This window comes from Carcharhinus amblyrhynchos, chromosome 6 (assembly GCF_965287045.1).
Source record: "Carcharhinus amblyrhynchos chromosome 6, sCarAmb.v2.hapA, whole genome shotgun sequence".
NCBI lineage: Eukaryota > Metazoa > Chordata > Chondrichthyes > Carcharhiniformes > Carcharhinidae > Carcharhinus > Carcharhinus amblyrhynchos.
In genome coordinates, this window is record NC_137329.1 from 126,502,802 (window position 1) to 126,517,773 (window position 14,972).

At 43.7% G+C, this 14,972-nt stretch overlaps 1 protein-coding gene across 4 annotated transcripts in view; it reads right to left on the minus strand.

The window, feature by feature from the left end:
• The window catches only part of syt1a (synaptotagmin Ia), a 426,885-nt gene that overhangs the window by 386,271 nt on the left and 25,642 nt on the right, over positions 1-14,972 (minus strand). Inside the window, exon 1 of one of the 4 annotated variants that reach the window (XM_080191442.1) lies at positions 6,332-6,355. The exons of the other annotated variants lie outside the window; for them this stretch is intronic. The gene's annotated coding sequence lies outside the window, so the exon portion shown is untranslated. Of the gene's footprint in view, positions 1-6,331; positions 6,356-14,972 lie in introns of those variants that run through there. 4 annotated transcript variants of the gene reach the window in all.

Sequence of the window (14,972 nt, forward strand, 5' to 3'; positions counted from 1 at the left end):
CGCCAAACATGACCCTACCTACAAGGCTTACCTATAACCCTCTATCTTACATCTCATTCAGATCTCCCCTCAGCCTCAGGTGTTGCAAAGAGAACAACTCAAGCCTAAACAAACATTCCTCATTGAAGCAAATTCCCAGTTCTGGTAACATCCTCATAAATCTCCTCTGTACACACTCACATGAACTCTCATTCCTTCTGTAATGAGGTGACCAGAACTACACACTGGTCTCAAGTTGTGCCCTAACTAGTGATTTATATAGTTCTAGCATAACCTCCCCGCTCTTATAACACAGCAAGAAGTCTCACAACACCAGGTTAAAGTCCAACAGGTTTATTTGGTATCACAAGCCACTAGCTTTCGGAGCGCTGCCCCTTCATCAGGTGAGTGGGAGTTCTATTGACAAACAGGATGTATAAAATGTTCGGATATTTTGTTTATCCTGTTCATGAACATATAAAATGTCCTGTTTGTGAACAGAACTCCCACTCACCTGACAAAGGAACAGCACTCCGAAAGCTAGTGGCATTTGCTACCAAATAAACCTGTTGGACTTTAACCTGGTGTTGTGAGACTTTCTACTGTGTTTACCCCAGTCCAACACTGGCATCTCCACATCATGGCTTAAAGCATATACCTTGTCTAATAAATGAAAAGGATTCCATCTGCATCTGCTACTATTAATAGACGTTAATATATTAAAATATGTAATGTACTTTTGAGCTTTTCTGTGCCTTATCCATGTTGTCATAAAATAGTAATTAGGCCAAATTCCTTGTAGCAAAACGGAGGGAGTGGGTGGATTAAGACATTTTAATGACAGAATTCACAAGCATGGGGGACTGCGAGTTGAATATTCAGCTTTTTGAATTAGCAAATTCCTTTATCAAATTTGAGTGATGAAATAAAATATAGCACTTCATCAATTCAAATAAAAAGATTATTAAAATTGAGGAGAAACAAGAAAAAATGTGTGAAAAGGAATAATACAAACTTAATTGTTCACAAAAATGGTAAAATCTGTAATGTTAATCTAATACTGAACATTTTACTGTGTTTCATTTGTGAAACTCTCAATAAAGAAATTCATTGCGACTGAAATATTTGCTGGAAGGAACCTCTTACAAAGCCCAAAAATTCAACATTTTGGCCACTGCAATGGTTTTGATCTGATTTGCAAGTTGTTTACATTTGGAATGTGAACATTTTCCAATGTGTTATTAATGTCTCCCTATCTGATTGGAACATCTACTATGACAACAATATCATCCTGTCAAAAAATTATAGCCATCATATTCCACTGGATGTTCCCGTGTCTGGTTCGACACGTAGCCACGCTTCACCTTGAGAAGGTTGTGGATTGTGTCAGTGGATTCCAGAATTCCTCACACATAGACAACTGTTGGAAATGTGTGAAGTTGTCTCGTTAGGGGTGTTCTGCTTTCTGGAACATATTTGTAACGGATTCAATTCTGTTGAGCGATAAGGATCTGTGGACATTCACTCCCAAAGTCTCTCACTTCCTCCGTAGCTCTCTGTACTCTCTCCTTTCCTTGTTTGATCTCTCCAAGCGCATCACCTCACATTTCTCTGGGTTGAATTTCAGTTTCCACTTTTCTGTCCACCCGACCAACCCACTCACATCAAACCGTGCAGCTGATTCTTGTGTCGTTTGCAAACTTCTTGAATGTGCCCCCTACATTTACATCCAAATCATAAATATATAGACAAAAAGCAGGGACCCGGTACTGAGCCTGACGGAACCCCAGGGGAACCAGTCTTGCAGTCACTAAAACACGTGCCAACCTTTACCCTTTGTTTCCTGCTACTGTGCCAGTTTTGGAAGTTGAAGGGGACAGGAGTTCTCCCTGGCAATATTTATCCCTCAACCAACTCCTTAAGAGCAGATTATCTGGTCATTACGGCATTGCAATTTGTGGGCGCGGAAATAGCTTCTCTTTTGCTGCTTTCCCTCAGATTATCACGGTGGATAAATTGAAAAATGGAAGTACTTTATTGACTGGCTGTACAGAGTCACAAGGTGATGAAACTCCATCGTTTATTCTCCTGAGTTTAGTTCGAAAGTTCTTGTACGGAGATTGGCTGTGGCTTTGAGTTTGAGGCAGACACCAGGCCCCGGGGTTTGGTATTGTGCTCAGCACAGCAGAATGTCCTAATCAGAAAGGCACCCGTCGCGACTCAATCTCAGCACCATTCAGTTTGGGAAGAAAATTGCTGTTCTGACAGAAGCTTTGATCTCCTCCCACTCTGTGCAATTCACATGCAATGGTTCATCCTGCAGACTTGTGGCATTGGTGATTTTTTTAAAAATTGCCAGGGATATCAAAAACATAATAACTTCAGAGATCAAAGAGAAGCAATCTGATTTCTCTCCCCCCGCCCCCCCAATCGCTGAACTGATTCTTTCGTTGATTTATAGAAATCATTTTTCCCTCTCCAGCCATTCAGGCGCAGGGCAAAAATAAACCTCAACTCTTGGACAATTTCCATGTTAACAGAAAATGCCGACCAAGGGAGAACTTGTAGCTCGGGCCCTCCGTGCCGTCTGAAAGCACTTCATATCCAATGAAGTACTTTTGAAGGGCCGTCACCGTTTAATGAAGCAGTAAATTTGCGCACAGCAAGATCCCAAAAACAGCAATGTGCCAATGACCAAATAGTTGGCTTCAGTGATGGTCGCCAAGGAATAAAGATTGGTCAGGACACCAGGAATAGCTTTTTACCGAGGAATGTAAGGAAATATTTTTTACACATTGAATGGGAATGTCCTGAAACACACTGCCAGTGAGGCTGGTAGGAGTGGAGACAATGATTTCAAAAAAAGAATTAGATGGGTGCTGGAGGGAAAGAAATGGCAAAGCTACAGGGACGGTGCAGGAAGTGGGACAGACTGGATTATTCAGAGAGTTGGCGCTGACTCGATGGGCTGAATGGTCTCCTCCTGTGCTGTAGTTTCCCCGGCTGAGTCATCTCAAACACAGGGACAGTCTCCGGGTAAGGGGTTTATTCTTGTTGAGACTGGGAGAAATTAGGAGGACGGTGGATGCTCTGTGACTGACAATGTTCAAGGTCGGTGGTAGGAGATAGATTGTTAAAATCTCATCTGATAAAGAAATAAGGGGCAGTCCTGAATAAAGGCCACAAACGGAAAGTATTGGGCTGGATTTTCACAGAGCTGGGAAGACTGTATGAATCTTCACAAATGGTGGATGAGATACGGATGTCCTTCCCCCTCAGCACCCAACCCGATAGGTCTAATTTTTGGCGACAGGTCGAAGGGAGCAGAATGTGATGTCCACAGGCAGGAAACCAGAACTCAGCAGGGCCATTTCAGCTTTGGCTGTTCCAAAGGACAAATCCACAGTTTGGGAGTCATGAATTGATGGAATAGGCATAAAATGTTTTTTGTTTGGTGGATAGGTTCTGCTTAGGCATCATGCCCTGAATTAAAAATAATATCTATTTAACATGCTAAAAACAAAGCTTACACAGCTTTGAGAGTAAGCACTGACTGGGGCACTGCTTTGATTGACAGATCATCTGGTGCAGCTTAAAAATATGACCATCTGTTCCAAAGTTTCAAAAGATTTCTCTATTGCAATTTCAATAAGTCTCATTATAAATGCTTGGCTGAGTTTCAACAGCTACAAAAACACTTTTCTCAGCAAGGGGTTCTGAGTTCACTGTTTGATTAGCAGATAAAGAGGCTATGAAAGGATTAGCTGTCTATGATAGGAGTGTGTTTATTTTCATAACAGGTACATCACTTGAGATTTAAATGTCTTCTTTAAACAGATTTATTTGCACCACCAATTATATCTGAGTGAGAGCTGTGTTAGATTATTAAAAGTTTATCTTTTTTATCTCTACTTGGCTTCTGAGGTCCACCCATGGTAGGTACTAGATTAGTGGCAATGGAAATGGCCTGAGGGGTAGGAGGGGACATGGTGGGTGGGATTCTCCCCAAAAAATTCCAAGTGTTGAATTCACATAACAACTCGAATACCGGTTTTTCCAGAGTGCCTCAGTGTGAATCACATTAAAATTCAAATGGGTGGGACCTATTCCCATCAGTTAGGCCAACAGCATAGTGCTGAGCGGGCCACTGTGTGTGTGGCAATATCAGCTCATGTGCAGTAACCCCGCGCTGCTGGCCTCCTGATCACTGGCCAGCTCAATCGCGGCCAGCCCTGTGACCCCACATCACCAGCTGTGCTCTCCACTCCCCCCACGGACATTCTTTGAGCCAGCCTCGACACTCTCTCAGCCCCTGGCCTGCCCTGACTTTCCATTCCTCCCCCCCTGATCCCCCACACCCCACTGGCAGTTCCAACTCCTTCAAACTCGTAGGCCAGCTCCCGTTTCCTGCCCCCCCCCCCACCAACAACTGCCCCCAGTTGCAGAGTGGCAGTGGGACCCCCTCACCCATCATCATCCCAGAGACCCTGCTTCCATCAGGCCATGTTCTATTAGGCCCCACCCAATGGCACTGACTTGGTGTGTGGTATAATCAGACAAGGTCAGCATGGGTTTACAACAGGGAGATCATACTTGACAAATCTATTGGAATTCTTTGAGGATGTAACCAGTAGACCGAGGAGAACAAGTGGAAGTGATTTATTTACACTTTCAACAAAATCTCACATAACAGACTACTATGTGAAGTTAAAGCACATGGGATTGTGGGTAATGTCTTGAGATGGACAGAAAGCTGGTTAACAGATAGGGAGCAAAGAGCTGGCATAAATGGGTCTTTTTCTGATTGTTAGTCAGTGACTAGTGCGGTTCCGCAGGGGTCTGTGTTAGGATCCCAACTGTTCACACTATACATAAATGATTTGGAAAAAGGAACAGAATGTATTATCTCCATATTTCGGGATGATACAAAGTTGGGTGGGACGGTGAGCTGTGAGGGGGATGCAGAGATGCTTCAGTGTGATTTGGACAGTCTGAGTGTGAGGCATATGCATGGCAGATGCAGTATAATGTGGATAAATGTGAGGTTATCCAATTTGGTAGCAATAATAGAACATAGAACATAGAACACTACAGCACAAACAGGTCCTTCGGCCCACAAGTTGCGCCGATCACATCGACACCTACCAATCCATAACCCCCAATCCCATTAAATCCCATATACTCATCCAGAAGTCTTTTAAAAGACCCCAGCGAGTTCGCCTCCACCACCACTGACGATAGCCGATTCCATTCACTCACCACCCTCTGAGTGAAAAACTTACCCCTAACATCACTTCTGTACTTGCAGCGACCAGAACTGTACGCAATACTCCAAGTGCGGCCGCACCAGAGTTTTGTACAGCTGCAACATGATCTCATGGCTCCGAAACTCAATCCTCCTACCAATAAAAGCTAACACATCGTACGCCTTCTTAACAACCTTATCAACCTGGGTGCCAACTTTCAGGGATCTATGCACATGTACACTGAGACCTCTCTGTTCATCCACACTACCAAGAGTCATTCCATTAGCCCAGTACTCTGTATTCCTGTTACTCCTTCCAAAGTGAATCAGTTCACACTTTTCCGCATTAAACTCCATCTGCCACCTCTCAGCCCAGCTCTGCAGCTTATCTATGTCCCTCTGCAAACTGTAACATCCATCCTCACTGTCTACAACTCCTCCGACTTGAGTGTCACCCGCAAATTTACTAACCCATCCTTCTACACCCTCATCTAGGTCATTTATAAATATGACAAACAGCAGTGGCTCTTAGGCAGATCCTTGCGGTACACCACTTGTAACTGAACTCCAGGTTAAATATTTCCCATCAACCACCACTTCTATCAGATAACCAATTCCTGATCCAAACTGCTAAACCACCCTCAATCCCATGCATCCATATGTTCTGCAATAGTTTACCATGGGGAATCTTATCAAACGCTTTACTGAAATCCACATACACCACATCAACTGCTTCACCCTCATCCACCTCTTTGGTCACCTTCTCAAAGAACTCAATAAGGGTTGCGAGGTACGACCTACCCTTCACAAAACCGTGTTGACTATCCCTAATCAAATTATTCCTTTCTAGATGGTTATAAATCCTATCTCTTATAATCCTTTCCAAAACTTTGCCCACAACAGAAGTAAGGCTCACTGGTCTATAATTCCCAGGATGGTCTCTACTCCCCTTCTTGAACAAGGGGACAACATTTGCTATCCTCCAGTCTTCCGGCACTATACCTGTAGCCAATGATGACATAAAGATCAAAGCCAAAGGCTCTGCAATCTCCTCCCTAGCCTCCCAGAGAATCCTAGGATAAATCCCATCCAGCCCAGGGGACTTACCTATTTTCACGCTTTCTAGAATTGCCAACACCTCCTCCTCATGAACCTCAATCCCATCCAGTCCAAAAGCCTGTATCTCAGTATTCTCCTCGACTACATTGACTTTTTCCTGAGTGAATAGTGACAAAAAATATTCATTTAGTGCCTCTCCTATTTCTTAGGCTCCACACACAACTTCTCACTACCATCCCTGTCTGGCCCTAGTCATTCTTTCATTCCTGACATAGCTATAGAAAGCTTTAGGGTTTTTCTTGATCCTACCTGCCAAAGACTGCTCATGTCCACTTCTGGTTCTTCTTAACTCTCTCTTTAGCTCCTTCCTGGCTAATTTATAACTCTCCAGTGCCCTAACTGAGCCTTCACGTCTCACCTTTACATAAACCTCCTTCTTCCTCTTCACAAGAGATTCAACTTCCTTAGTACACCACGGTTCCCTCGTTCGACCACTTCCTCCCTGTCTGACAGGTACATATTGATCAAGGACACACAGTAGCTGCTCCTTGAACACATTTCAATTATGCCCATCCCCTGCAGTTTCCTAAATCTCACCTAAGTAAGACTTATCAGGATGTTGACTGGTGAGGGTATTAACAATGAGGAGAGGTTGGAGAAAGTTAATTTGTTCTCACTGGAATGATGGAGGTTGAAGGGACGACCTGAAAGAAGTCTACAAGATTATGAGGGGCATGGACAGAGTGGATAGTCAGAAGCTTTTTCCCAGGTTAGAATAGTCAATTGCTAGGGGGTGTAGGTTTAAGGTGTGAGGGGCAAGGCTTAACGGAGATGTACGAGGCAAGACTTTTTTTTTTACACAGAAGGTGGTGGGTGCCTGGAACTCGCTGCCAGGGGAGGTATTGGAAGCAGATAAAATGGTGAGTTTAAGGGGCATCTGGACAAATACATGAATAGGATGGGAATGGAGGGATATGGCCCCTGGAAGGGTAGGGGGTTTTAGTTCAGTCGGGGGCAGCATGGTCGGTGCAGGCTTGGAGGGCTGAAGGGCCTGTTCCTGTGCTGGAATTTTCTTTGCTCAATTTATTTCATTGCTGTTTCGGGAGTTTGCTGTCTGCTGTTTGGCTGCTGCTTTTCTAACTTTATAACAGCATCCACACTTTACAAATATTTTATTTACTGAATGATATCCTGAGGTCCTTGAAGACACTTAAGAAATTCAAGCTCTTTCTCTGTAACTGGAGTCATTTTGTACAGCGTAAGCCTCCACAAACAGCACTGAGATAAAACTCCAGATAATCTCTCATAGTGATGTTCAGCGAATGATAAACATTGGGTCAGAACAGTGGAAACAATTTCTCTTTTCTTTCCCGAAACAATATCAGAGCTTTTCACATCCACCCTTCTGGCGCTCCCCCGGCGCTGACCCTCTGACAGTGCGGCACTCCCTCAGCACTGACCCTCTGACAGTGCGGCACTCCCTCGGCGCTGACCCTCTGACAGTGCGGCACTCCCTCGGCGCTGACCCTCTGACAGTGCGGCACTCCCTCGGCGCTGACCGTCCGACAATGCTGCATTCCTTCAGCACTGCACTGGGAATGCCAGCTGAGGGATTCAAAGTGACCTCCTGATACTGAGGTGACAGAGCCAACAGCTGGACTGGAACTGAGAATTAAGGGCCAAATTCTCCAACCTCGCCGGTGGCTGGGATTCTCCAGTCCCGCTGCAGTGAATCAAGATTCTGTTGAGCCGCAAATTCTCTGTTCTTGTTGGCAGCAACAGGTGGTTTTGAATGGCCAGAGAATTCCAGCCCAAAATCAGTTCATAATATTAAACACACATTATCCTGAAGCCAGTTAAACATTTTCTCAATTTCTACATCATGTTTCGATGGACCTTCACCAATATTGTGAGTAACTCTCGGCATGTACTGAATGTTCGGAGTTATTAGTCCTATTGGAGTGTAAGCTTCACAGAGAGGGGTTAACCTCCCTCTGTCTCTGTCCCTCCCACAAACAGTGTGAGTATTGATAACAGTACATCAGCTGCTGATTGAAGGTGGGACAAACACAATCTATTTGAGCAGAGAGTCGATACACTGGGGCAAACAGAACTCAATCGTAATTACAGCAAAGTTTGCCTGTGAAAGCATACCGGTTTCTCCAGAGCGCAGTGAGTGGAGTGTGGAGTATAATTACATACATCTATATACATAATTTTTACATAGTAAAACAATTCCGCCATTTACTGCAGTTTCTGAGATTGACTGGGGTGAGAGCGAAGAAGATAATTCTGCATTCTCAGGGGAACAGTAATATTTCACAGTCTCAAATAAAACAGACAAAAAACATTCTGAAAACAACTAACTTCTTTTTGGCCGTGAGATGGAGTTGCCAGCGTTGGACTGAGGTGGGCACAGTAAGAAGTCTCACAACAGCAGGTTAAAGCCCAACAGGATTATTTGGAATCGTTTTTATTTTGGAATCACTTTAACCTGTAATTATCCCTCTCGCCACTTGCATTGTCTGTACCTGTAAAGACTTGATTACTTGTTCAGACTCACATTTCACCTATTATCTTGTAATTGAGTTTGTGTCTCTATACGCACTGTTTCTGAACCTAACGCTCCACTCACCTGATGAAGGAGCAGTGCTCCGAAAGCTTGTGGCTTTTGCTACCAAATAAACCTGTTGGACTTTATCTTGCTATTGTGAGACTTCTTTCTTCTTTTTGGGAGATAGAAAAATGCCAAGATTGATTGTGCTTTTAACCTGTGATATGGTGCAGTCTGCTTCAACTCCTGAAGTGGTCTGCCTCTAAATGCAGAGAGGCGCGAACGTCATTTGGCCTTGGGCTGATAGGCTGCAACTATAATTAGTGCCACGCAGATGCCAGGCATTGACCATCTCCAAATAGAGAGAATCTAATCATCTCCCTTCCACATTCAATGACATTATTATTGCTAAATCCTGAGGGTCACCATTGACCAGAAACTGAGCTGGACTAATATCAATACCGTGGCTACAATTCTTCAGACAGTAACTCACCCCCCAACTCCCCAAAACCTGTCCACCATCTACAAGCACCAATCAGGAGTAACAGCTACATCCACCCGAGGAAATAGTCTCTTGCCTTGTACATCTCCTTTAAACCTTGCCCCTCGCATCCTAAACCTGTGCCCCCAATGAATTGACTCTTCCACCCTGGATAGAAGCGTCTGACTATCCACTCTGTCCATGCCCCTCATAATCTCGTAAACTTCTATCAGGTCACCCCTCAACCTCCATCACTCCAGTGAGAACAAAGCAAGTTTCTCCAACCTCTCCTCATAGCTAATGCCCTCCATGCCAGGCAACATCCTGTAAATTTTTTCTGTACCCTCTCCAAAGCCTCCACATCCTTCTGATAGTGTGGCGACCAGAATTGAACACTATATTCCAAGTGCGGCCTCACTAAGGTTCTATAAAGTTTCAACACAACTTGTCAATTTTTAAACTCAATGAACTGGCCAATGAAAGCACACATTCCATGTGCCTTCTTGACTACCTTCTCTTCCTGCTTTTAGTGACCTATGTGCCTGTACACCCAGATCCCTCTGCCTATCAATATTCTTAAGGGTTCCACCAATTACTGTATATTTCCTATTTGTATTAGACCTTCCCAAATGCATTACCTCACATTTGTCCAGATTAAACTCCATCTGCCATCTCTCTATCCAAGTCTCCAACTGATCTATATCGCGCTGTATCCTCTGATGGTCCTCATCACTATCTGCAAATCCAACCTTTGTGTTGTCCGCAAACATACTAATCAAACCATCTTCCTCCAAATCATTTATATATAATTACAAACAGCAAAGGTCCCAGCACTGATCCCTAAGGAACACCACTTGTCAGAGTTCTGCATTCAGAAACGCACCCTTCCACTGCTACCCTCTGTTTTCTTTGACCGAACCAGTTTTGTATCCATGTTGCCAGCTCATCTCTGATCCCATGCAACTTCACCTTCTGCACCAGTCTGCCAAGAGGGACCTTGCCAAAGGTCTTACTGAAGTCCATGTAGATAACATCCACTAACCTATCCTCATCAATCATCTTCGTCACTTCCTCAAAAAACTCGATCAAGTTCATGAGACATGATGTTAGTGATGCTGGTTGAGGTATAAATATTGCTCTGGACACTGAGGAGAACTCCCCTGCCCTTCTTTGAAGACTGGCTGTTGGATCTTTTGCCTCCATCTGAAAGGTTTAGCTGGGTGTCAGTTTAATGCCAGTCCAAGGGCCCTGCGCTGGAATGGTGGTTCTAGATTTTCTGTTCTAGGGTCTGGAGCAGGATGTTGAAACTGTAACCTTCTCACTCAGGCAAGATTCCCACACACTGAGTCACGTCTAACTCTCAAACAATGGACTATCCTGATCTCCAGTTTATAGCAAATTAAATTGAAAATGTTATTTACAAACGGCAGCATCAATTCAGACAGCCTACTGCCATCACTTAAAGCTTGTCAGGCATTCCTAATGGGATGACTCCCACATAGACTATGCCAGCTCCGATAGAATATTATACAGTTTAAATGTCCTTCATCAGTTTTTGACTATTTTTCATTCAAATAGCTGTCATTACCGAGAGTGTGTCATTCCTTTTAATGTTCAAAACATTGACAACTTATTTTAAGACTGAAAAGTCATTGCCTTCAATTTACACTAAGTGCCTATTTCATTTGAAAATTACCTTCTCAAATAATAAAAAGTTCCCATAATATCTCAGAAGTTCTGGTCCATTGCATTTTCCATGAGAAATTTCCCTAGAATTAATCGGAAATGCTCCTTCCTATTCCAGTTTTGCTCCTTCAAAAAAAACACAAGCACATTCACAAATATATACCCATCACGTTCCCTCAAGTACACACCTACACATACACCTAGACACATGTACACAACACACACATGGCCCACAATCTACACACACACACACACACGTGGTCCACTATCTGTACAAACACACACACACACACACACACACACACACGTAGCCCTCTATGTGTACATGTACACAGACACGCATGCACGCACACACACATAACTTTGGAAAGAAAATGCCACCACTTTGATCAGGACTGTACATGTTTTTCATGGTGATTGGTGTTGGAGCAAAACATCAAAATATCAGAGTGAAATTGGAACAATTAAAATTTTGACATCAGATTCCTTTCTTCACTATTTCAGTGGATGAGCCAGTTTGCAATTGATGAATTGAACCTCCCACTAAAAAGAGCATTCTGTAGTCCCTCCCACTATCCTTCAAAACAAATTCTGTTTTTGTACTTAATGTTTTACTTTGCTCAATCTCAGCATTTAAACATCACTGGTAGGCCAGCGTTTATTGTCCATCTCTAACTGTCCCTTGAGAAGGTGATGGTGAGCTGCCTTCTTGAATCGCTGAAGTCCATGTGGTGTAGGTACACCCACAGTGCTGTTAGGAAGAGCGGTGCAGGATTTTGACCCAGCGACAGTGAAGGAACGGTGAGGTATTTTCAAATCCAGATGGTGAGTGAGTTGGAGGTGGTCACCATCATGGAGTAAGGCCGTTCATGCTGAGAAATGGAACTCTTCTTTTGGCATCCAGGGTTCCAACTCTGGTTGCCTGGCAACCCTCTTTCCCAGAGGGAATCGGATGGTAAGGATATGAAATCACATCCATCCAGTGCTATTTCCAGACAAGGCATCAATGTATTTGGTGAGTATTCCATTGAAAAACGAGTAGGGACAGTAACGGCCCCCAGATATTCATGTCCAGTGGAAGCTATGCTCGGGGGAATAGGTTTGGTGAACAATATCTGACAAAATAGCTATTGATTGTTCATCCAGTAAATCCTCACAAACAATAACTTTAACAATAGCAAAGTAGAAAGGGTCGAGAGCTTCAAGTTTTTAGGTGTCAAGATCACCAACAACATGTCCTGGTTCCCCGCCCCCCCACGCCGACACTATAGTTAAGAAAGCCCCACCAACACCTCCACATTCTCAGATGATTAAGGATATTTGGCATGTCAGCTACAACTCTCACCATCTTTTACAAATGCATCACAGAAAGCATTCTTTCTGGTTGTATCACAGCTTGGTTTGGGCTCCTGCTCTGCCCAAGAGTGCAAGAAACTACAAAGGGTCATGAACAAAGCCCAATCCATCACACAAACCAGCCTCCCATCCATTGACTCTGTCTATACTTCCCGCTGTCTTGACAAAGCAGCCAGCATAATTAAGGACCCCACACACCCCAGACATTCTCTCTTCCACCTTCTTTGTTTGGGAAAAAGATACAAAAGTCTGAGGTCATGTACTGACTGTCTCAAGAACAGCTTCTTCCCTGCTGTTGTCAGACTTTTGAATGGATCTACCTTGCACTAGGCTGATCTTTCTCTCCACCCTCGCTGTGACTGTAACACTACATTCTGCACTATCTCCTTGCCTTCTCTATGAACGGTATGCTTTGTCTGTATAGCGCGCAAGAAACAATATTTTTCACTGTATATTAATACATGTGACAATAATAAATCAAATCACAATCTTTCAGGTCTTCAAAATGATGAGAGGCCTGATAGGGCAGCTCCAGAGAAAGCTGGAGTCCAGCGTGAGAGGAATGGTGAAGCCAGGCGATTTAACAGTGAAGCCAGAAGACATCTCCTCACTCAGAGGGTGGATTTCCCAAAGCTGGGCATCAATTAAAATATTCACGAGCAAGATGAATGGATCATTTTGCTTTAAAATAATTGGGTTTTTAATGGGTGTAATTTGAAGGGGGATTGAATCAAGTTAAGATACAGAGCAGCCATGATCTAACTAAATGATGGAACAGTCTTGAGGGGCCGAATGGTCTTCCCTTGTTCCGAATTTTTTTTACACGCTGAGAAGAAATGTTTTTAAAAATAGCTGATCTAAAAATGTATCGCTGGAAACTCTCGGCCTCGTCCCAGCTGGGATTCTCCAGCCTCGCTGCAATAATTGGAGTTTTGTCTGAGCGCCAAATTCTCCATTCTCACAGGTAGTGGGCAGGAACAGATCATATCAGAGAATCCCATACTTAATCAACTTTAAAACAAACGGAACAATTCTTGAGTTATGAGGAGCGGATGATAATATGTGTGGCCATTATGAATTGATTAAGTATAGTTGATTTCTGCAGGTGAATAGGACAAAGAACAAAGAAAATTACAGCACAGGAACAGGCCCTTCGACTCTCCAAGCCTGCACTGACCATGCTATCCGATTAAACTCAAACCCCTTACCCTTCCGAGGACTACATCCTTCCATTCCCATCCTATTCATATATTTGTTCAGAAGTCCCACAAAACTCACTATCATATCCATTTCCACCACCTCCCCCGGCAGCAACTTCCAGGCACCCACCACTCTCTATGTAAAATACTTGCCTCATACATCTCCTTTAAACCTTGTCCCTCACACCTTAAACCTACACCCCCTAGTAATTGACTCTTCCACCCTGGGTAAAAGCTTTGACTATCCACTCTGTCCATGCCTCTCATAATCTTGTAGACTTCTATCAGATCGCCCCCTCAACCTCCGTCACTCCAGTGAGAATAAACCAAGTTTTTCCAAACTCTCCTCATGGTTAATGCCCTCCATACCAGGCAACCTGGTAAATCTTTTCTCTATCCTCTCCAAAACCTCCACATCCTTCTGGCAATGATTGTGGATCTGCGGTTCAGGTGTTTTGTGAATTGATAGAAAAATGACAGTTCATTTGTCCAGCAGCACTGTGACAAAGCTCCTGTAGCCAATCGGGATGGGGCTTCTGGTTAGTATTTCATCCAAAAAATGGAACTTAAAACAATTGCGGACTCCCTCAGTACTGTACTGTTAATCTAGATTTACATGACGTGGAGATGTCGGTGTTGGACTGGGGTGGGCACAGTAAATAGTCTCATAACACCAGGTTAAAGTCTAACAGGTTTATTTGGAATTACAAGCTTTCAGAGCACTGTGTCCACTCACCTGATGAAGGAGCAGCGTTTCGAAAGCTTGTGATTCCAAATAAACCTGTTGGACTTTAACCTGGTGTTGTGGGCATTCTCACTGGATTTATATGCTCAGGTTTCTGGGGTGGGAACTTGAACCTACAACCTTCTGCCTTGGAAATGAGATTGCAACCCAGTGAGATACAACTGCCACTTACCTTTGCCTCAAGAAGTATATTAGTGGCTATTACAGAAACGTGGTTGCAGGATGACCAGGACTGGGAACTGAATATCCAGGGGTATCAGACATTTCGGAAGGATAGACAGGAAGGAAAAGGAGGCGGGGTAGCTTTGTTACTTAAGGATAACATCAGGGCGGTAGTGAGAGATGATATAGGCTGTAAGGAGCAAAATGTGGAATTGATGTGGGTAGAGATAAGGAATAGTAAGGGAAGAAAGTCACTGGTGGGCGTGGTCTATAGGCCCCCAAATAATAACTTTGAGATAGGGTGGGCTATAAACAAGCAAATAATGGATGCGTGCAGAAACGGAACAGCAATAATCATGGGGGATTTTAATCTGCACATTGATTGGTTGACTCAAGTCGGATGCGGTGGATTTGAAGAAGAGTTCTTAGAATGCTGTCGGGATAGTTTCCTTGAACAGTATGTCACAGAACCTACGAGGGAGCGAGTTATCTTAGATCAGGTCCTG